Source organism: Heterodontus francisci, unplaced genomic scaffold (assembly GCF_036365525.1).
Source record: "Heterodontus francisci isolate sHetFra1 unplaced genomic scaffold, sHetFra1.hap1 HAP1_SCAFFOLD_43, whole genome shotgun sequence".
Taxonomy (NCBI): Eukaryota; Metazoa; Chordata; class Chondrichthyes; order Heterodontiformes; family Heterodontidae; genus Heterodontus; species Heterodontus francisci.
This window is the reverse complement of record NW_027141852.1, coordinates 9,991,361-10,015,593: the sequence shown is the minus strand read 5'-3', so window position 1 is coordinate 10,015,593 and position 24,233 is coordinate 9,991,361. Positions and strand designations below refer to the sequence as shown.

Below are 24,233 nucleotides of genomic sequence, written 5' to 3'. Positions count from 1 at the left end.
AATGCGCCAAGGCTCCTGAGACAGCACCTTCCAAACCCGCGACCTTTATCACCGAGAAGGACAAGGGCAGCAGATGCATGGGAACACCACAACCTGCAAGTTCCCCTCCAAGCCACACACCATCCTGAGTTGTAACTGTATCACCGTTCCTTCACTGTTGCTGTGTGAAAATCCTGGAACTCTCTTCATTACAGCAGCACATGGACTGCAGTGGTTCAAGAAGGCAGCACAGCACCACCTTCTCAAGGCAATTAGGGATGGATAATAAATGCTGGCCGAGCCAGCGACACCCACCTCCCATGAATGAATAAAAAAAATTATAATATCCTGTAATCCTCCAAAGTAGAAAATACAGATGGAAATGAAAAATAATAAAACACAGTCAGCATAGATTTCACAAAGAAAGATTTGATTAACCTTATCTTTGAAAAATCAACAGCAAGAGTAATATAGCAGATGTAGAAGAGTTTAAGTTAATAAAGCCTCATCCATTTATGTGCTTGAACCATCAAATTGTGGGTTAACAAACAAACACACTAACTGACAGAGCTGCATGTTGTGCTTTCTAAATTACCCTAAAGGAGAGTGTTAATGAGTTAAAGCTTCAGGTTGCTGCAACCAGAATAGCCATTGTCCACGATCAGTTTTACTGTTATAAATAAAGATGGAACATTCATTGTGAATCTACAGAAACAGTCTGGTCCTGCACACTGCAGACATATCCACGTCATCACCAACCAGCTCTCCTATAATTGGTGCAGTTATTTGACTTTGCCCCATTCGCTCCATGGAATTACTTTTAAAAGATTTTAAATTACAAGCAGTTTTGTTAATATTCAGCCTTTGAGAAGAAATCATTCCCTGGCCACAGTGGAGAGAGCATTGAATATAAAACTGCAGACTACCAGGTAACACAGTGAAAGCTGATCAGCTAATTTATAATTACTTACTTTTCTTATTTTTGCTCTTGCTATTTGGTTTTTCATCATTTTCAGCTCCTGACTGTGGATATTATTGTGATTAAATGTGAAAAGATGCACTGTTTCTCAGCCCCGGTATGTTGGCTCTTTCTCTGTACAGTGCTGTACACACTCAGATACTGACACTGTCTCTCCCTCCCTCAACTTTCCAGCCCTGACGGTGCAGAAAGCGCTGCTCAAAGTTACACATTCTGACTGTTTGCAGTTGATTAGTGAGAGATTATTAACGTATCCTTCTGCAGCGCTGCCTCGGTTAATAACAGCAGATCGAAGTCACATTTCAGATACAGAAACAGACGCATCAATTATTCACTCTTTCCCAGAGTGAGTGAGGCCGGGACAAGCAGCAACATTCCGGCCCCACACTCTGCAATTACCCAGCACCAGTGGAAAGCAGTGAATACAGATTCAATCAGTGGGTTAATGTCCATTACAGTGATGCAAGATTCCACAGCCCAGGACAAACATCAAACATCCCCATACACCGAGAACAAGCTCAGGAAAACCCGGGGGAGTTAATATCCCAGTCACTGAGCATTCCAGTCACATTGAACAAGTTCCTGAACTGAGTGAACCTTTCAAAGTACAGAAGTGATGACGAGGTCAAAAAGGTCTGAACAGTTGAGGTGACTGAGCGGTTTCAGCTTCTCTTTTCAGGTTGCAGCTTTCACTGGAGGCATGTGTTTAAATCCCACTTCTGACAACTTGATTTTCAGTTACTTTGCAGAGCTTCCTTGAAGGTTTGAGGTAGAGTAAATACTGAGGAACTGTTTCTAACTGCTGAAGGGTCAATAACCGAAGGTTATAGATTTAAGGTGACTCACAAAACCAGAAGGAACTTGAGGAAAAATTCCTTTCTGCAACGTGTGGTTAGCATTTCAGTTATGTGGATAGATTGGAGAAGCTGGGGTTGTTCTCCTTGGAGAGGAGATTTGATGGAGGTGTTCACAATCATGAGGGGTCGTGACAGACCCGATAGAAACTGTTGGTAGAAGGATTGAGACTCAGGTAAAATCTGTGGCTCAGTTGGTCACACTCACCTCGAAATCACAAGCTTCTGGGTTCAGATTTCACAGCTGACACTCCAGCACAGCACTGAGGGTGTTGAAGGTGCTGCCTTTCAGGTGTGATGTTAATCCAAGACCTGGTCTGCATGTTTGGGTGAATGTAAAAGATCCCATGCTGCAATTTCAAACAAGTGAAGAGCAATTCTCCCTGGTGTTGTGATCAATATTTGCCTCTCATTCAGATCAGTTGGTCATTATCACATTGCTGTTTGTGGGTATTAGCTGCTGCATTTCTGACATTACAACAGTGATTGCACTTCAAAAGTATTTCATTGTCTACAAAGTGCTTTGATATGTCCAGTGGTCTTGAAAGGTGCTATATAAATGCAAGTCTTTTCTTTCTTTATCACAACACATTGCTGTGTAAAAAATGGTTCTTCTGCCAATCACCTGATATCTGTGTCCTCTGCTTACTGACCCTTTTACCACTGGAAACAGTTTCTCCTTATTTAAACTATTGAAGAACTTCATGATTTTGAACAAATGTGTCAAATCTCTTCTGAATTTTCTCTGCTGCAAGGAGAACAACCCCAGCTTCTCCAATCTCTCCACATAACTGAAATCCCTCACCCTGCTACCATTGTGGCAAATCTCTTTTTTATTCTTTCATGGGATGTGGGCACTGCTGATACAATGTGATTCCTGTCAACGCAGCGGCCCGCTGACATTATCGGACTGTGCCAAGCTGTGCATCGGCACAGCTACATCTTGCCAGGATTAAGTGGCACATGCCTAGGATGATGTCATTGCGCAGCGCCAACATCATCGCATATCCGCGCCTGGTCCATCTTCGCACACGGGCGCGAAAGCATCATCGGGTATCCAGCCCCTCACTCAGCTGGAGGAAGCGGCTGAATAGGAGACTTTGAGGCTGGAGCTCTCCCCCCTCGGCAACTCGCTCCAGGCCTCGACGCTTCCTCCCCTCAGCTGCTCGCTCTACACCTCGATGCTCCCCTGGACAATTGTTCCCCACTCGCGTCATCCAGCTCTATGGCCGCTTGCTCTCTGCCCCCAACCCCCGCTCCAGCCGCTAGCTCTAGGCCGTGCCACTTCCCTCCTCTAGGCCACTCACTACTCACTCCTACGTCACACTTTGCAGCCCACCTTGCTTCTTCGGGCGGCGCGTGGAGACTGGACAAACGTGGGAGCAAGTGGCCGAGAGAAGGGAAGCAGCGCAGCCTAGAGCTAGCGGCTGGAGGGGAGGGGGGTGGGGAGTGAGCGAACGACTGGAGAATGGGGTGACATGATCGGGAGACAATCGGCCAGGGAAGTAGCGGGGGGGGGGAGCAGTGAGGTCTGGAGCGAGCGACTGTGGAGGGTGGAATCGGCCGGTGCAAAGCAGGGGGAGAAAGCGAGTTGTGCCACCTAGTGGTTGCGTTGTCAGCAAACGCAGCCTTCATTGTCCATCCTTAAGTGCCCTTGAGAAGGTGGTGGTGAGCTGCCTTTTTGGAGCTGCTGCAGTCCATGTGTTGTACGTAAACCCACAGTGCTGTTAGGAAGGGAGTTCCAAGATTTTGATCCAGTGACAGTGAAGGAATGGTGATATAGTTCCCAGTCAGGACAGTGTGTAACTTGGAGGGGAGCTTGCAGATGGTGGTGTTCCCATTCATCCAATATCCTTCTAGGTGGTCGAGGTTGGGGGTTTGGAAGGTGCTGTCGAAGGAGGCTTGGTGAGTTGCTGCAGTGCATCTTGTAGATGGTACACACTGCCGCCACTGTTCACTGGTGGTGCAGGAAGTGAATATTTAAAGTAGTCGATGGAGTGCTGATCAAGCGATCTGCTTTGTCCTGGATGGTGTTGAGTTTCTTTGGTGTTGTTGGAGCTCCACTCATCCAGGCAAGTGGGGAGTATTACATCACACTCCTGACTTGTGCCTTGTAGATGGTGGACAGGAGGTGAGTTCCTTGCAGCAGAATTCCCAGCTTCTGACCTGCTCTTGTAGCTACGGTATTTATATGACTGATCCAATTCAGTTTCTGCTCATTGGTAACCCCCCGGATGTTGATTGTGAAGGATTCAGCAATGGTAATGTCATTGACTGTCAAGGGGAGATGGTTAGATTCACTCTTGTTGGCAATGGTCATTGCCTGGCATTTTTGTGGCGTGCATGTTACTTGCCACTTATCAGTCCAAGCCCAATCTTGCCCAGGTCTCTCTACATTTGGACACGGACTGCTTCAGTATCTGAGGAGTTACTAATGCAACTGAACATTTTGCAATCATCAGTGAACATTTCCACTTCTGACCTTATGATGGAAGGAAGTTTATTGATGAAGCAACTGAAGACGGTTGGGGCCTAGGACACTACCCTGAGGAACTCCTGAGCGATGTCTGGTACTGAGATGATTGGCCACCAACAACCAGCACCATATTCCTTTGCGAGAGGTATGCCTCCAACCAGTGGAGGTTTTTCTCCTTGATTGCCATTTACTTCAATTTTGCAAGGGCTCCTTGATGCCCTTGGCAAGAGCAGTCACTGTCACCTCACCTCACCTCCTGAATTCAGCTCTTCTGTCCATATTTGAACCAAGGCCATAATGAGGTCAGGAACCGAGTGGCCTTGGCGGAAACCAAAATGAGCATCGGTGAGCAGGTTATTGCTGTGTAAGTGCTGCTTGATCGCACTGTCAACGACACCTTCCATCACTTTACTGATGATCAAGAGGAGGCTGACGGGGCAGTAATTGACCGGGTTGGATTTGTCCTGCTTTTTGTGTACAGGACATACCTGGGCAATTTTCCACATTGCCGGGTAGATGCCAGTGGTGTAGCTTGGCAGGCGGCGTGGCTAGTTCTGGAGCACAAGTCTTCAGCACTGCAGCCAGGATGTTTTCAGTATCCAGAGCCTTCAGCCATTTCTTGATATCATGTGGAGTGAAGTGGATTTAGCTGAAGGTTGGCACCTGTGATGCTGGGGATCTCAGGAGGAGGCCGAGATGGATCATCTACTTGGCACTTCTGGCTGAAGATGTTTGCAAATGATTCAACCTTGTATTTTGCACTGATATACTGGTCTCCCCTGTCATTAAGGATGGGGATATTTGTGGAGCCTCGTCCTCCTGTTAATTGTTTAATTATCCACCACCATTCAGGACTGGATGTGGCAGGACTGCAGAGCTTTGATCTGATCTGTTGGTTGTGAGATCACTCAGCTCTGTCTATTGCATGCTGCTTCCGCTATATGACATGCAAGTAATCCTGTGTTGTAGCTTCAATCATTTTTAGGTCTGCTTGGTGCTGCTCCTGACATGCCCTCCTGCACACTTCATTGAAGCACCATTGCTCCCTTGGCTTGATGGTAATGGCAGAGTCAGGGATATGTCAGGCCATGAGGTATCATATTGTGTTTAAATACAATTCTGCTGCTGCTGATGGCCCACAGTGCCTCATGGATGTCCAGTTTTGAGCTGCCAGTTCTGTTCATTTCTTCCCTCAGATATAATTGACTACTCCGCCCCCACCCCCTCCCAGTGTGGTTGACAGGACTCTCAACCTCTGCCTTCCCCCTTCCCCTCCCTCCCAGAACTGCGACAGGGTTCCCCTTGTCCTCACTTACCACCCCACCTGCCTCCACATCCAAAGGATCATCCTCCACCATTTCCACCACCTCCAGCGTGATGCCACCACCAAACGCATCCTCCCCTCCCCTGTCAACATTCTGAAGGGATTGTTCCCTCCGCGACACCCTGGTCCACTCCTCCATTACCCCTGATACCTCATCCCCTTTCCAAAGGCACCTTCCCATGCAATCGCAGGAGTTATAATACCTGCCCTTTTCCCTCCTCTCTGCTCATTATCCAAAGCCCCAAACACTCCTTTTAGGTGAAGCAGCGATTTACTTGTACTTCTTTCAATTATGTATACTGGATTCACTGCTCACAATGTGGTCTCCTCTAAACTGGGGAGACCAAATGCAGATTAGGTGGAACACCTCTGCTCAGGCCGAAATCATGACCCTGAGCTTCTGGTTGCTTGCCATTTCAACACTCCCCCCTGCTCTCATGTCAACATTTCTGTCTTTGGCCTGCTCCAGTGTTCCAGTGAAAATCAACCCAAGCTCGAGGAGCAGCACCCGACCTTTTGATTCGGCACCCTACAGCCTTGTGGATTGAACATTGTGTTCAATAACATCAGAGCATGACTGGTGTCAGGCAACCACAAGCATTAACACACTCTTTGCCTTTATCCCAGGACAGCTTTGTTATTTAATCTCTCCAGCCCTCTGCTCTATCAAACACCTTCCCTTTTGTTCTCTCCCACATGCCCCTCCCCTTCACTTGTTTAAAACCTAATTCTTTTCTAACCTGTGTCAGTTCTGATGAAAGGTCACAGACCAGAAACGTTAACTTTGTTTCTCTCTCCACAGGTGCTGCCAGAGCTATTGAGTATTTCCAGCACTTTTTGTTTTTATTTCAGATTTCCAGCATCTGCAGTATTTTGCTTTTATTGTGTCAGAAAGTCTTTCCTTCATTCAGGACTCTTACCTCTCTCCAGAATCTCGCTGCTAAAGATTGAACTTTATCTCATTTCACTCACAGCTCAGGGTCAGTGTGGCAAAGTGGGACTTCTGGCTGTGTCCCACTTCACAATCCATCAGTACTGAGAAAACAATGGGGAATATTACTCACATGTTGTGTTCTGTAACTTTTTACAAACACTTTAATGTATATATTGTCTTCCAAAGCAGTGACAGAATGGTGGCTTTAGTGTGTTGTTGAAATAGCTTTGTTGAGTTCGTGCTGTACTAACAGTTAAACAGTTCTTGATTCAATCCCAGGTTTTGGCACTTTCAACCTCTCCTGTGTCTTTTTCTTTGGCTCCAATTGTCAAGCTGCATGATTTACTCTGAAATTAGCACCAGAGAACCAAGGCACCAGCGAGCATGAGGAGCTGAAATTAGCACAGATCAAATCCACTTAATATTTCTGACTGAAGATGGTTGCAAATGCTTCAGCTTCATCTTTTGCACTGACGTGCTCAGCACCACCATCATTGAGGATGTGAATGTTTTTGGAGCCTCCTCATCTTGTTAGTTATTTGATTATCCACCACCATTCACGACTGGATGTGGCAGGACTGTGGAGCTGTGATCTGATCCTGAGGGAGATATCCGTGCGTGGAATGGCAGGATGTATGGAGAGTGATCCTGAAGAGGGTGTCTGAGCCTGGAGTGGAAGCTTTCCGTGGAGGTGCAGAAGTAGGTCATTCAGCCCCAGTGTTTTATAAAGGTTTAGCATAACTTATTTGCTTTTACTCTATGCCTCTATTCATAAAGCCAAGTGTCCTGTTTGCTCTTAGCAACCTTTTCAAACCTTGATCAAAAAAGATTGGTGTCCATTGTCTCATTCTTCCTCGCAAACTGTATCACTTCACAATTTTCTGTGTAAAATTTTATCTGTTGTGTGAAAGCCCATTTTACCAGTGTGATTAAGTTCCTCTGAAGTGTGTTACTGTCACTGGCATAGGACGCAATTCACGAGCATTCTTTGATGCTATCTCTGTGGAACGAGCAATCTTACACACTAGCTCAAATTGGGATTTTGTGTGTTTAGTATCTTTCCTCATCCACCAATATAAGCACAAATCTGTCTCATAATGTACGGTCTAAGAATGTGCCAATGTTGCAATGTGGTGATAAATTCTTCAGTGTCACAATGTACTCACCAACTGTTTCACTACTTTTCTGATTTCTGGATCCAAGTTTGTAGCTTTCCGCGATCTCCAGTGGCTTAGGGTTGAGCCTCACTTCAACGAAGAAACGGAAAATTATAATTTAAAGATTACACTGTCCATCATTCACATCTCTGTCTTCTCCTGAACTTCGAGTTCAAATTTGTTTGTGAAGTTGATTCACACGTTAAGACAGCACAGTCTTTGTCTTTGCGAAGGAAGTGATTTGGGAATGGCTGTTTGAAACTGTCCCTTCTTGCACTGAAATTCAGTGCAAATACTCGATCACTCACAATTTCCTTGAGAGAAATTTGTTCACAATCGCATTCGACACGGAAACTGCCTCAGCATTAATCTCACTGAAGCAGAATGTGACCGTGTTGTATGTTTCAGAATGTTGGTGCCGTTATTAGTCGCTATTAGACTGGGACACAGGGCAAGGTTGATCCGAGGTTGGAATATGTTATCATTCAGGAGCAAGAAAAATCAAAAGGAACAAAATAAGAAAACCCAGTCTCTGGATTTGAGAATCTGTAGATTCGCTTTGGGAAAGTGAATCAGAGCAGAATGAAGGGTGAACTGTCCAGAAGAGATGAAGACACAGCTCAGTCAACACGTTCCCCTGGTTTATGATGCTGGAACATTCCTCACACAGAAATGATTCAACCCAATGACAAACATTCTTACAGCTGATAATTTATGCTACTGATTTAAGGACTGTCTCATGTGGTTACCGAGTGACGACGAGAAGATATTAAACTTTGTTCTATTCAATCGAGCTGTGATGAAGTTTGAATTTTTCTACCTTTTATAAACAGTATTTGAAGGGTCTTGGTAACAATGTTCAGTGTTGATGAGAGTGGGGTCTGGGTGAGAAGCTGCTGAGTGTGACAGGGTCAGGACTGGATGCAGGAAGTTCTCTGACAGTCCCCTCTATCTTTCTGATGGGTTTGAGTTGATTTACGACTGGTAGCTTTTATTTTACTTTTCTTATTTAGAGATACAGCACTGAAACAGGCCCTTCGGCCCACCGAGTCTGTGCCAACCAGCAACCACCCATTTATACTAATCCTACATTAATCCCATATTCCATACCACATCCCCACCATTCTCCAACCACGTACCTACACTGGGGACAATTTACAATGGCCAATTTACCTACCAACCTGCAAGTCTTTTGGAGGTGGGAGGAAACCAGAGCACCCGGCGGAAACCCACACAGACACAGGGAGAACTTGCAAACTCCACACAGGCAGTACCCAAAACTGAATCCTGGTCGCTGGAGCTGTGAGGCTGCTGTGCTAACCATTGTGCCACTGTGCTGCTGTTGGTGTTTTGATAAATGAAGGAAGTTCCCTCCACCCATTTTCTTTGGACAGACAGTGTGGTACATGGATGTAAAGGGTTAATGCTGAAGATAGTGGGATCAACCCCTCCCAGTGTCAGAGTGATGATGTAACAGTCACATGAGATGAAGTTTGGGAGAAGAGAGAGCAGCACCAAGGATGCTAGCTTAGCAGGCTTGATGAGTGTGTATCGAGTATTGTGTAAATTAGAAAAGAGTTCTTAGTTCTTTCAGCAGGAACTGTGTCCAGAAAATATCGAGAAACTCACAATTTTATTATTCAGGAGTCGGAACACAGATATTAATTCCAAGTGACAGTTCTGGGACCAATTAACAAAAAAAGTAGAGAATAATATTGCTGACTGATTGAAATCCCCGAGTGAGGAGACAGTTAAACAGGTGATCTGTTGGAGCATCCTTCGATCCAAGGTTTCAGCAACATTTAATCTCCCTTTTTGGTGAAATTCTCTGTTATTTGCAACTTTTTTTTTATCAGCTTTGATGGGCGAGTGAAAAAACTGAAAAGATTGAACAGTTCCATCCTTTCTTTTCTTCCTTCTTCTCTTCTTTCCATCAGTTTCTCTTTTCTGTCCCAGATCAATATAATGATGAGAATCCCACTTTAATCTGCTGTTTCTGGTGTTTTATCCATTCCAATCAAAATTTCAACATTCCAAACAAATCTATTTGTTATTCCACAGTGTCTCTCCATGTGTTTTATTCTGTTGTATGCTTTCACAGTCTGTTTGATGATCAATGTTACATCTCACTCTCTGTTCTGGTGAAGATCAGAAGCAGTGATATCTGTTTACACCACCCGACAAGTCGGCCTGAGGCTGTGCATCACTGATCATGTGGAGTTTAAGCAATTCTTCCAGTCAGTTGGTTCAGTTGTCATTTCATGAGTAATTCGGTCATCATGACTTCGTCAGTGACCTAATGGTTCAGGTGTCTGAGTGATGTTAATCATGATGTGTTGAAATGATTGTATGTTCCAGTCTTTCCGTGGTGGGTTTTCACACCGAGTAGAAACGTGTTGGACATGGTCTGGAAATGTTTCACACCGCTCCATTCCCAACTTCATTTCCTTGCAGAAGATATATTTCCATCATTGCACAACTGGCTGCACAGCCAGAAACTGTGCTGAATGTGACAGCTGTGCTTCTGCAACTGACAAGGTGGCCGAGAGGTTAAGGCGATGGACTGCTAATCCATTGTTCTCTGCACACGTGGGTTCGAATCCCATCCTTGTCGCTAGTTTATGAACTGTTTAGTGTATTGTTGATGTTTAAAGTCAGCCTCGAAACCTGTTCTTGTCAATTTCCAGACAGTGATTCCAGAATTGGTTATACTTTATTAAAATTGAGACAGACAATTGGAATTCTTCACCCAAACTGCACTGGAATGAAGATCAAATAGGGATCACGAAACAGAGCAGGATTTTTCCTCCCCTCCTTCCTTCCATCTTTACTTTCTCTCGATTTGCACCAAGTGAAAGACAAATGGGAAAAGCAAATGGCGAGGGAGCAGATGCAGAAAATTATCCTTTGGCAAGAAATTTATTTTCAAATCTTCCTGATAGATTAAGTGAGTGAGCAATGCTTTGGCAGATGGAGTTTAAAATGAGGGGTCATCTACTACCTACGATCGATCAGAGTGTTTTTTTGTAAGAGGTGAGATGTTAGAAACGGCGGAGGAGCAGAGACCCGAATACTGAATTAATAAAAGCTAGTGGACTGGTAGAAAATAATGTGAAAAGTGAACAGAATATGAAGATTGGAACTCATGTTGCAGTGATATAAAGCTCTGTGGTCCTGAAGTAAATGTCCAAGCCCAGATTGTGGGGGAATCTGTGGAGAGTGATTTGGTTTTTATTCATTCTTGGGTGTGAGTATCGCTGATAAGGCGAACATTTATTACCCATTCCTATTGCCGTTGAGAAGGTGGTGGAGAGCTGCCTTCTTGAACTGATGCAGTCCATATGGTGCAGGAACACCCACAGTGCTATTGGGGAGGGAGTTCCAGGATTGTGACCCAACAACAGTGAAGGAATGGCGATATCGTTCCAAGTCAGGATGGTGAGTGTCTTGGAGGGGAACCTGCAGGTAGTGAGTTCCCATGCATCTGCTGCCCTTGTCCTTCGAGGTAGTAGTGGTCACGAGTTTGGAAGGTGCTGTTGAAGGATATTTGGCGAGTTGCTGCAGTGCATATGGAAATGGTGCACACTGCAGCCACTGTGTACTGGTTGTGGGGGGATTGAATGTTTAAGGTGGTGGGTTAGGTGCCGATCAAGTGCGCTGCTTTGTCCTGGATGGTGTTGAGCTTCTTGAGTGTTGTTGAGTGGGATGTATTCCATCACACTCCTGACTTGTGCCTTGTAGATGGTGGACAGGATTTGGGGTGTCAGGAGGTGAGATACTTGCTGCAGAATTCGTAATCTCTGACCTGCGCTTATAGCCACAGCATAGATGTGACTGGTCTAGTTACGTTTCTGGTCAAGATGTTGATGGTGGGGGATTTAACGATGATAATGCTTCTGAATATCAAAAGGTAGATTTTTTTTCTCTCTCATTGGAGATGTTCACTGCTTGGCACTTGTGTGGCCAGAAGGTTGCTTGTCACTTATCAGCTCAAGCCTGAATGTTGTTCAGGTCTTGCTGCTTGCAGGCACAGACTGAAGAGTTGTGAATCATCATCTAACATTCCCACTTCTGACTTATGTTGAAGAGAAAGTCGTCAATGAAACAGCTGGGATGTTTGTGTCTAGGACACTACCCTGAGAAACTCCTGAGGCAATGTCCTGGGCTGAGATGATTGGCCTCCACTAACCACAACATCTTGCTTTGTGCGAGGTAAGACTTCAACAAGTGGAGAGTTTACCCCCTGATTCCCATTGACTTCAATTTTGCTGGGGATCCTTGATGCCACACTCACTCAAGGGCAATCACACTCACCTCTCCTCTGGAATTCCACTCTTACGTCTCTGTTTGGACCAAGCTGCAATGAGATCATACGAACATAAGATCAGAAGAACTAGTAGGCAGGAGTAGGCCATTTGGCCCCTCGAGCTTGCTCCGCCATTCAATAGGATCATGGCTGACCTGATCATGACCTCAACCCCACTTTCTTGCCTGCCCACATAACCCTTGGCTCTCTTGTAGATAAAAATCTTGAAGACATTCAATGACTGCTCTCTGCGGTAAAGAATTCCAAAGATTAATGACCCTCTGAGAGAAGAAATTCCTTCTTAAATGAAAAACCCCTAAATCTGAAACTATGTCCCCTCGTTCTAGATTCCACCACGAGAGGAAACATCCTCTCAGCATCTACCCTGTCAAGCCCCCTCAGAATCTTGTATGTCTCAATACATTCACCTTTCATTTTTCTCAACTCCAATGAGTATCGGTCCAACCTGCTCAACTTTCCTCATAAGACAACACCTTCATCACAGGAATCAATCCAATGAACCTTCTCTCAACTGCCTCCAATGCAAGTATATCCCTCCTTAAATAAGGAGACCAAAACTGTACACAGTACACTAGGTGTGGTTTCACCAGCACCATGTACATTTGTAGCAAGACTTCTCTACTTTTATACTCTATCCCCCTTGCAATAAAGGGTAACATTCCATTTTCCTTCCTAATTATTTGCTGTACCTGCATGGTAACTTTGTGTGATTCATGCACGAGGACACCCAGATCCTTCTACACCGCAGCATTCTGTAATCTCTCACAATTTAAATAATATTTTCCTTTTCTATTCTTCCTACCAAAGTGGATAACCTCACATTTTCCCACATTCTCCTCTATCTGCCAAATTATTTCCTGGAGCTGAGAGACCCTGGCAGAACCTAAATTGAGCATCGATGATAGATTATTGCTAAGTGTGTGGTGCTTGATAGCACTGTTGGTGACATCTTCCATCGCTTTACTGATGATTGATAGTAGACTGATGGGGCAGCAAGTAGATGCCTGTGTTGTCGCTCTACTGGAACAGCTTGGCTGAGGGCGCAGCGAGTTCTGGAGCACAAGTCTTCAGTACTAGAGCCGGAATGATGTTCGGGCCCATAGTCTTTGCTGTATCGAGTGCCTGCAGCTGTTTCTTGCCATTATGTGGAGTGAAGCAAATTGGCTGAAAACTGGAAGCTGTGATGCTGGGGAACTCAAGAGGCCAAGTTGAATCATCCACTGAGCAATTTCTGACTGAAGACGGTTTCAAATGCTTCAGCTTTATCTTTTGCACTGACGTGCTCGGCTCCACCAACATTGAGGATAGGGATGTTTTTGGAGCCTCCTCATCTGGTTCGTTATTTAATTGTTGACCACCATTCATGACTGGATACCTAGTTTCTCAGGGCAGTGTCCTAGGCCCAAACATCCTCAGCTGTTTCATTGATGGCTTTCTCTTCAACATAAGTGAGAACTGGGAATGTTCGCTGATGATTCACAACTCCTCAGATACTGAAGCAGTCTGTGCCTGCAAGCAGCAAGACCTGAACAACATTCAGGCTTGAGCTGATAAGTGACAAGCAACATTCTTCGATCTGATCCTGAGGGAGATATCCGTGCGTGGAGCGGCGGGATGTATGGAGAGTGATTCTGAAGAGGGTGTCTGAGCCTGGAGGGCAGAATCTGTGGAGAGTGGTCCTCAAAGGATGCCCGTGTCTGGAGATTTAGGATCTCTTAAGAGGGTCTCCAAGCCCGTAGTGCTGGGATCTTTGGAGAGTGATCCTGAAGTGGGTGTCCGAACCTGGAATGGCGGGATCTGTGGAGAGTGATCCTGAAGTGGGTGTCCGAGCCTGGAGTGGCGGGATCTGTGGAGAGTGATCCTGAAGTGGGTGTCCGAGCCTGGAGTGGCAGGATCTGTGGAGAGTGATCCTGACGAGTGTTTGCAAACATGGAATGGAAGCTTTCTGTGGAGGTAAAGGAAGAGGCCATTCATTCCCAGTATTTTATAAAGGTTTAGCATAATTTATATGTTTTTACTCTATGCCTCTATTAATAAAGCCAAGTGTCCTGTTTGCTCCAAGCAACCTTTTCAATCCTTCCAACATTGGTGTACATTGTCTCTCTGCTCCTGCACCCAGTTTAGAATTGTAACCTTTCATTTATATGGCATTCTACCTTCCAAATTGTATCACTTCACACTTCTCTGTGTAAAATTTCATCTGTTATGTGAAAGCCCATTTTACCATTTTTTTTTAAGTTCCCTGAAATGTGTTACGGTCACTGGCATAGGACAAAATTCCTGAGCATTCTTTGATGCTATCTCCATCGACAGAGCAATCTTTTACGCAAGCTCAAATGTAGGATTTTGTGTGTTTAGTATCTTATTTCACCCACCAATATAAGCACAAATATGTCACGTAAATCTTGTTCACTGCAGTCCCTGCTGCTGTTTTCTGCCTATATTTACAGACTTTTATCTCAACCTCGTCACCATGTTCTCTAATATATTCAGGGGGCATCAGCAGAGAAAATGTTCAACAAGCATGGCAAGTGCAAGGAAATGTTTATTTATGTCATTATGTCATGAACAGAATATACAAATTTTTACATGTGTGAATCATCAAGATGTGTCTTCGTAAATGGAACCCCGTCACAATAAACACTGTCACCTTTCAATGTTTGGCGGACAGGTTTGACGGCCTGATGTGTGTGATTCCCATATTAATGTGGTTGTACAAAGTTCAGGGAAAGATGGAGATATGAATAATTTACAGGGAAATCTTTTAAACATATTACCACATCTCTCACTCACAAAGATCTGCAAACACATGGATTCCAAAAGAACCTGAGTACAAAATCACCTAAAATAAACACTGCCAGAGAGACTTGCAATAACCTGTAGCTCAGCGAAAGTACATGATGTTATGGAAGGGATTCTGTTTCTTTTGTTAAAATATTTTTTGAAGAACTCATAATCAAACTGAATAAGTGTAGGACCAGTTCTTTTTCAAGAGGGCACCAAAAGAACCAATTTGGCAACTATGTTTACTGGTTGTCACATGATTCAAGTTAAGTATAGAACAGAAACCCTGGTAACAGGGAGAAATGTGGACAGAGAAGTCAGTCATGCCCCTTGATTGGACAAGCTTGGCAGCAGCAGCGCAAACCTTAGACAGCAGAAAACTCACAACCTTTGGTTGTAGCAGTCAGTGTGTTTTACCTGCTGGAGTGAGCAGCTGATAAAGTTAGCCTGAAGAATCGTCAACGAAGGAGAGAAGACCACAACCCAGTTTGTTTTCCAGAAAATCTTTAAAAGACCCTGAGAAGTCCACTGAGTTAATTCATCTTGTCGCATGTCTTTGAAGAAGGCCTGCTAAAATTAATTCTCAATGCCTTCTGAAAAGAACTGTTCTAAAATACCCTAGTGACCAGTCTACGTATACTCGGAAGTTAGACTGTATTCCAGTTTTGGAGCAACATATCTCATCTGATGATTTCTTCAAAAATGAGCAAATAAACAGCCCAAGAGGTTGTTTTTGTCTGTAACAGAGTGCTGAATTTTTTTAAAAATCCCTTTTATTTTTTCAGCTATCCGGTGTGTGTGTGTGTGTGTGTGTGCATGTGGCTCGAAGATAAAAAAAAGGACTTTAAAAGTTGGCAAAGGTGAAAAAGGAACTTTTAAAATTTCCACCTGTGTGTTTATGCTTTACTTCATGACTAGTTAAAACTTGTTCGACAATAAATGGATAATTTTGTTGTTCATTAAAGAAACCTGGTCAGTGTCTTCTATTCTGGGAAAAATAGAGTACATGATTGACTGTATCAGTATGTGGGAAAAGTTCACATAGATGTTGTGACCTGTGGAGAAGTGGGATGAGAATAAAGAGTTCCCTCCTCTGCCCTTAGTTGTCACAGCACTTGTGATCTGGCTCAGTAGCTTAATTGGTTCGAGTGTTTGTCTTCTAATCAGAAAATCTTGGATTCATATCCTTGCTTCAAAAGTTTAGCTATCAATCATTTACATCCATTTTCTTGTGAACTTTAACTTTTCTTATGAATTTCATTCACAAAAGAAAACAGCTCAGTGGTTGCCTTTGTGAAGGATGTGAGTTTGAAATGGCTGTTCCTGCTCGTACAGATGTCCAGTGCTAATATTACAACGGCAACTCAATCCCCTACAATTTCTTTGAGAGCAATGTGTTTGCAGTTGCATTTAACCTGGAAAACAGCTCAACATTAAACTCACTGAAGGAAAGTGTGACCGTGTTGTATGTTTCAGAGTGTTTGTGCCATTTTGTGTCTCTTTTAACCAAGACTATAACACGACGCAAAGGGGAGGGTTGATCCGAGGTTTAGAATATATTATCATTCAGGAGCATGAAAAATCAAAAGGAACAAAATAAGAAAACCCCGTCTCCAGATTTGAGAATCTGTAGATCCGCTTTGGGAAAGTGAATCAGAGCAGAATGAAGGGTGAACTGTCCGACTGCCCAGAAGAGATGAAGACACAGCTCAGTCAGCACGTTCCCCTGGTTTATGATGCTGGAACATTCCTCACACAGAAATTATTCAATCAATATTCATCTGCCAAGTCGGTCTGAGGCTGTGCCTCTCTGATCACGTGGAGTTAAAGCAATTCTTCCAGTCAGTTAGTTCAGTTGTCATTTCATGAGAAATTCGAAGTCATCATGACTTCGTCAGTGACCTAATGGTTCAGGTGTCTGAGTGATGTTAATCATGATGTGATCAAATGATTGTATGTTCCAGTCTTTCCGTGGTGGATTTTCACACTGAGTAGAAACGTGTTGGACATGGTCTGGAAATGTTTCACACCACTCCATTCCCAACAGGCCATGACCTGATGTGATGGAAATGTCATTTACTAAAAGAAGCTACATTTCCATCATTGCACATCTGGATGCACAGTCAGGATCTGAGCTGAAGGTGACCATCCTGCCCAAATTTCCATAGAGGCAAAAAAGACATGTGATGGGTTGCTGGCACAAAGCTGGGTGATGAAGTGTTTGAGAGGTTAAGATGATGGATTATTAATTCCTTCTGTTTTAAAGTATTAGTTTGAATCCCATCTGCATCAACAGTTTATAAAATGCTCAATACATTGTTTCTTTGTAATTCACCAGCTTTTGCAGAAAGTAGGACTGAAGCTGTTGCAGTACCTGTTAGAAAGATAGTCTAAGTTATTCTGAAGCCATCTTCCAATGTCATCGACATGTAAGCAGGATTTTAAAGGATAAGCTGTAGTTTTTAAAAGTCATTTCAATCTTACTCGAGTCTTTACAAAGAAGCCAGATAAATCTCGATAAAAAGTCATATATATTTAGAGATCTTTTAAAAGCACTTCAATCTTGTTCATAAAAAGTCAGATGTAAATTTAAGAACTCTGATAAGGCGATGCTAAAAAGTTACATACAATTAAGAAACAAAATACAACATTTAAAATGTCTGAACTCCCTCTGAAAGTTGACCCCTGCTGCTGCCGGTGTCTTCCTGGAATAGTGGAGCTGTTGTGTCAACAGAAAAGTCCTTCCCGAGCACCCCTGAGCCTTTTGGTACCGGCTCTAATCCAACCCAGGTAAAAATCAGGGTACGTTGTGGGCAATGAGCCCAAGTTGCTGAACTACAGGTCCCTGTCACTTTAAAGAGTGGGCTGGTGCGATTATGATCAGAGGCTCCTTCTAAGCACATTTCTCACCACCACAACTTCCAGATGCTGGTGTTAGTGTGTGCATGTACTGGCAATTGCACTGCTGTTCAGACCCTCAATAGCAGTGAAAGTCTCAGAGTTCACCACTATTGGGCTGCAAAATCCAGGCCAATATCTCACAGTCCTGTTAGATTTGCTCTCCCTCTGTACAAAATCAAACTCCACACATTGTCTTTCACTCACTCCTGTTTCCAGCCCTGACGGTGCTGAAATCCCCTCTCAAAGGTACACAATCCAGTTGATTTCTGATCAAATACCTCCTTCCTCATTCAATAGAGGAAACAGAGACATGAACAGGAGTCAGGTGCAAGAAAGTTTCACCAACAGAGCAAAGAAAGGCACCAACAAAAGTCACCCCTACTTTCCAAATCATTTCACTGTAATATTCTTTCACTTGTTTTGTAAGTGACTGCAATAAATCTGAAAATGAGCACCATGAGGTTTGTGTTCACTAGTCACTTGTTCTCCTGTGTTTGTCTGTCAGGTTTGTAATTCAATTTGTATTGGATATTGAAGAGAATCTCTTTTCAAGATGATTGCACATTGTATTGTGTTTAAAGCAACCAACTTGTAAAATGGCAGATAATGAATGTTTCAATACCTGTGTGACCAGATTCTTCCAATGCTTTTCAACAGCTAGATTGATGATGCTTGTAATCTGTATCCTGTGGAGAATGGGAGAGGAGAATAAAAGCATGGTGCATGAACAGGACAGACTGTGTAAAATGGGAGCACAGAAATACTGCCACCTCATTGAAAGTTAATGAGATTTATTCCAAGTCAGACACCTGTCCACAATGAACAAGTGAATACATTAATTGTCCACTTTCAATCTAAATGGGACTGAGGTTCCAACAGAGAAGTTTTCTGGAAAATACCTGCTGCAGTTTTAAAATTGATGAACTGGAACATCTTATACTAACTTTCAAATAACTGTAGTGATTGTATAGTTCTCATAGTGGAGAGAAGGAGTTGTTTATAAATAGAAGCAGAAAGACACATTTGTGGATTGGTGAATGAGCTTTATCTTTCTGAAATGTATTTGTCCATTGGTTGCAGGTCACTGGAAATTCTTTTTTACATTTCAATTGTAGCAGCAGCAGTTAGCAGCAAAATGTCTGATTAATCAGAGTAGTGGGTCTGGGAAACACTTAAACAGCCGAGACCCTGTAAAACAGAACTCCAAGTAATAGCTTAAATAAGGCACTGACAGAGCGGTAAAGGCCTGCTCAGGTCAGGAAAAAAAACCCGACCCGAACCTGACAGAACCACATTGGACTCGAGCCCGACCCGGCCCGAGTATCTCCATTTATTCCCACGCCCAAACCGACCCGAGCCTTACCCGACCACCGGAATGTTCACTTTACCTACCTCCCGATTCCGGATCTACAGGAAGCTGCAGCATGAGCGCAATGACATCATTGAGATGCTCACTTGCTCACTGAGCAGACTCAGAGTTTCCCTCCTTGATGTCCCGGACTCCCAGCTCAGGTTGGCTTTTCAACTTTTGACACTTACTAAACTCAACTTCCCAGAAGAGCAAAATGTAATACTTCCTGTCTGTTCCGACCCGGACACAGCCCGAACTGGACCCAGCCCGACCCGAACCTGGCCCGACCTGACCTGAGCCCGAAAGCCAGACCCGGAAGAGCGACCCGACATGACCCGGACCCGACACAGGTCGCGGGTCTCGACGGGTTCAGGTCGGGTAGCAGGCGTTCACAGAGTGGAGATCAGATGAGGATTGAATTAATTTCAATCACTGAATCGAAACAAGAAGTAAATCTGTCAGGAATGAAACACTTTATTTTATTTGTGAGCTAGTGGCATAATGGTAGCGCGTCTGACTACAGATCAGAAGATTGTGTATTCAGATCACGTCAGTCTCAGTTATGTTTTACAGCAGCTCAAGTTCCTGGATTTTATATCAGAAGAGAGTTCGATCAATTGGAATGTTCAGTGAATGGTTGAATTTCAAGATCAACTTCAATAGATTAAAGTCCTGATTTCTGGTACCGTTCCATTTCCATGCTCAGTTCTTATTTCACACTGTTTTATATCAGAACAATGTTTCAGGGATGTGATGTGTCCATTGTTTGTACAATCGCTCTGTCACCCAGTGTGAGAAATAAAACACAAACCGCCCAGCGTGCGGCTCAAACCCATACCTGGCTCTGTCTATAGGCCACTTAGTTCAGTTGGTTAGGACGCAGTGTTGATAACAACAAGGTTGTGGATTTGATCCCCATGTGCGCTGTCACATGGTCAGTCATTAATTTGACACATTTTTGCAACACTTAAAATCCAACTTTTAGATGCAAACAAGTTTACATAAAATGTCAGAGGGAATTTATTTTGAATAACATCCATTGCATCTTTGTCACTGGTCTGGAGTAACACAGAATTCTTTCCAGTTATCTTCCGTTTGCTGATAAACATTGAACTCGTGGCCTGTTCTCGTTAATGGTCACGAGCAGCAAAAACAGACAGAGTGAGTCTGACCGCCCAGAGATGTGGAAAAGGCTTCAGTTTGGGACAAATGCAGCAAATCAAATGTTCACCCGACCCCGAAAGATTCAAAAACTGGGGAAAAGGACACAAGGAGATAGAGAATAAGCTAAAGCAGACAATGTAAATATTTCCCATCCTTGATATCTCTCTATTCCAATCCAACCTTCAGAGTTGGGGAAATAATTTCAGTGTAAATTGTGCAGCTCAAGAGTCAAAACCAAAGGGCGATGCAGAATAAAGGAGAACTGCCAAAACCCCAGATTGAACCAGGGATCTTCAGTCTCACACACTACCAACTGAGCTATTTCAGTCTCACAGGCTTGGGATGATAAGTGGCAAGTAACATTCGCACCACGCAAGTGCCAGGCAATGACCATCTGCAACAAGAGAGAATCTAACTATCTCCCCTTGACATTCAATAGCATTACAATCACTGAATCCCCCACTATCAACATCATGGAGGTTACCATGGGTCGCCATACAAATAACGTGACTACAAGAGCAGGTCAGAGGCTTGGAATCCTGAGGCGAGTAATTACAGTGCAGCTGTTGGCTCCACCCCAGGGGCTGAATTTGTTCTGTAAACCATGAAGCAGCTTCCTCTCAAATCCCAGATTTAACAATAAATCCTCTTACAAAAGCCCCAAAGTGTGATATATTCCTCTCACTCAACCATGACTCCTGACTCCCCAAAGCCTGTCCACCATCCACAAGGCACAAGTCAAGAGTGTGATGGAATACTCTCCACTTGCCTGGATGGGTGTAATTCCAACTCAAGAATCTCAACACCGTCCAGGACAAAGCAGCCCACATGATTGGCACCCCATCTACAAACATTCACTCCCTCCACCATTGGCACACAGTGGCAGCAGTGTGTACCGTCTACAAGATGCACTGCAGCAATGCACCAAGACTCCTTAGACAGCACCTTCCAAACCCAGCGACCTTTACCACCGAGAAGGGCAAGGGCAGCAAATGCAGGGGATACCACCACCTGCAAGTTCCCCTCCAAGCCACACACCATCCTGACTTGGAACTATATCGCCGTTCCTTCACTGTCGCTGGGTCAAAATCCTGGAACTCCCTTCCTCACAGCACTGTGGGTGTACCTACCCCAGATGGACTGCAGCGGTTCAAGAAGGCAGTTCACCACCACCTTCTCATGGGCAACTAGGGATGGGCAATAAATGCTGGCCGAGCCAGCGATGCCCACATCGCATGAATGAATGAATAAAAAAGTGAAGTATCCCTTGTGTCATTGTTTTGGTAGAAAATATAACCCTGGTGGAATTGCCCCTCCCAATCACACCTCACTTCATAGAACATAGAAAATGGAGAAAATTTATGGCACAGAATGAGACCATTTAGCAATCGTGTCTGTGCCAGCTGAAAAAGAGTGATCCAGCCCAAACCCACTTTCCAGGTCTTGGGAAAGGGATCTGAACAGATCTCAGAGCTCACATGATGTGAATGTTCTGTTGAAGTGTTGGTGAGCTGATATACCAGGGGAGATTCACACTGTTAGACACAGTGTGAAATACATTCAAGTATTTATAAAACATTACAACATGTGAGTAATATTCCCCATTGATTTCTCAGCACTGATGGATTGTGAAGTGGGAGACAGCCAGAAGTCCCAGTGAACCACACTGACCCTGAGCTGAGAATGAAATGAGATAAAGTTCAGTCTTCAGCAGTGAGATCCTGCAGAGAGGTAAGAGTCCTGAATCAAGGAGAGACTTTCTCATACTGCTGTTGAATCTCATTTCAAACACTCCTTGAACTCCCTGCCGAGGAATTCAGAGCTGGATAACGCCTGTAAAATCAGCCTAAAAGGAAATAGAAAACACCCACAGTCGGCTCAAACTCAAAAACTTGAGATTCAGAGTTTCATGCTTTCATCGACTGAGCTCACTAGGCCTGAGACAGTGTCCCCGGCCTGTCTGTTATTGGACGGTGCAGCTGTTGGCTCCACCCCAGGGGCTGAATTTGTTCTGTAAACCATGAACCAGCTTCCTTTCAAATCCCAGGTTTATCAGTAAATCCTCTTACAAAATCCCCAAAGTGTGATATATTCCTCTCATTCATCCAGAATAAAAGTTACATCTTTTGCTCTTTTTACCTTCCAAACATTGACTTCTATTTTACTCAGCATTTATTTCTCTCTCCTTTTTATGTTGTGCATTTCCTAATAAACATTTCATTTCAATTATTTATGAGGGATGAAATGAACAGAAAAGATGTTCTGCAATGGTACCAGGGGTGTGGGACAGAGTGAGTGGTTCGGATCTGGAATACACTGCCTGAGAGTGTGCTGGAGGCAGATTCAATCGTGGCTTTCAAAAGGGAATTGGATAATCACCTGAATAGAGAAAATTTGCAGGGCTACAATGAAAGGGCAGAGGAGTGGAATTCGCTGATCTGCTCTTGCAAAGAGCTGTCATGGACATGATGGACTGAATGGTCTCCTTCTGTATTGTAACCATTTGATTCCTTGATTCTAACTCTGTCAAAGTTGTTCTGAACTTGCTCTGCTCCAAGGAGAACAACCCCAGCTTTTCCAGTCTCTGCACATAACTGATGTTATGAGGAACCATGGGGAACCCACTGTAAACCTTGCTCCAGACAGAAATACAACTGTTCACCACCACACTGTGACCCAGCTGTTCACATGATTTGGATGTGGGGACCAAATGTAGTATTTCAAAGTTTGCAGATGACACAAAACTAGGTGGGAATGTGTGTTGTGAGGAAAATGCAAAGCGGCTTCAAGGGAATTTGGACAGACTTAGTGAGTGGACAAGAAAGTGGCACATGAAATATAATGTGTAAAAATGTGAGGTTATCCACTTTGGCAGGAGAAACAGATGTGCAGATTATTTGTTAAATGGTAAGAGTGTGAATGTACAAAGGGGCCTGGGTGTCCTTGTCAATAAGTGACTGAAAGCTAACATGCAGGTGCAGCAAGCAATTCAGAAGACGAATGATATGTTCGCCCCTATCGCAAGAGGATTTGAGTATAGGAGTAGTGAAGTCTTGCTTCAATTGTATATAACCTTGGTTGGACTGCACTTTGGAATACTGTGTGAAGTTTTGTTCCCCTTACATTAGGAAGGATATCATTGCCATCGAGGGACTGCAACGAAGGTTCACCAGACTTGTTCCCGGGATGGCGGGACTGTCAAATGAAGAGAGATTGGGGAAACTGGGCCTGTATTCTCTAGAGTTTTGAAGAATGAGAGGTGATCTCATTGAAATTTACAAAATATTTAAAGGGATAGACAGGTAGATGAAGCTAAGATGTTTCCCCCGGTTGAGGAGTCTAGAACCAGGGGACACAATTTCAACGTAAGGGGAAAGCCACTTAGGACAGCGATGAGGAGAAATTTCTTTACTCAGTGGGTTGTGAATCTTTGGAATTCTCTACCTCAGAGGGCTGTGGAAGTTCAGTCATTGAGTATGTTTAAAGCAGAGATTGACAGATTTCTAAATACAAATGACATAGGGGAGATGGAGATAGTGTGGGAAAAATGCATTGAAGTGGACGATCAGTCATCATCATATTGAATGGCAGGGTGGGCTCGATGGGCTGAATGGCCTACTCCTGCTCCTATGTTCCTATCAGTCTGCAAACTTCATATGCATGCTGTCATTGTCCCTTTTATTCCATGGGCTTCAGTTTTACTGGCAGTCTAGTATGTGACATCTTCAAGAAGGTTTTCAATAAGTTAAATAAGGAGTAATTGTTTCCAGTGGCAAAAGGGTCAGTAACCAGAGGATGTATTTATCAGGTGATTGAGAAAAGACCAGAGGCGAAATGAGGAATGATTTTTTATACAGTGATGCGTTGTGATCTGGAATGCACTGTCTGATCAGGACTTGAAAGCAGATTCAGTAGTAACTTTGAAAAGTGATAGGGATAAATACTGGAAGGAAAAATGTACAGATTACAGGAGACAGCACTGACACAATGGACCAAATGGTCT

At 43.9% G+C, this 24,233-nt stretch overlaps 1 non-coding gene across 1 annotated transcript; it reads left to right on the top strand.

The window, feature by feature from the left end:
- The first annotated feature begins 10,235 nt into the window (after nt 1-10,235).
- Nucleotides 10,236-10,317, top strand: trnas-gcu (transfer RNA serine (anticodon GCU)). The gene has a single exon. It is a non-coding gene; the product is annotated as a tRNA-Ser (tRNA).
- The last annotated feature ends 13,916 nt before the right edge of the window (nt 10,318-24,233 follow it).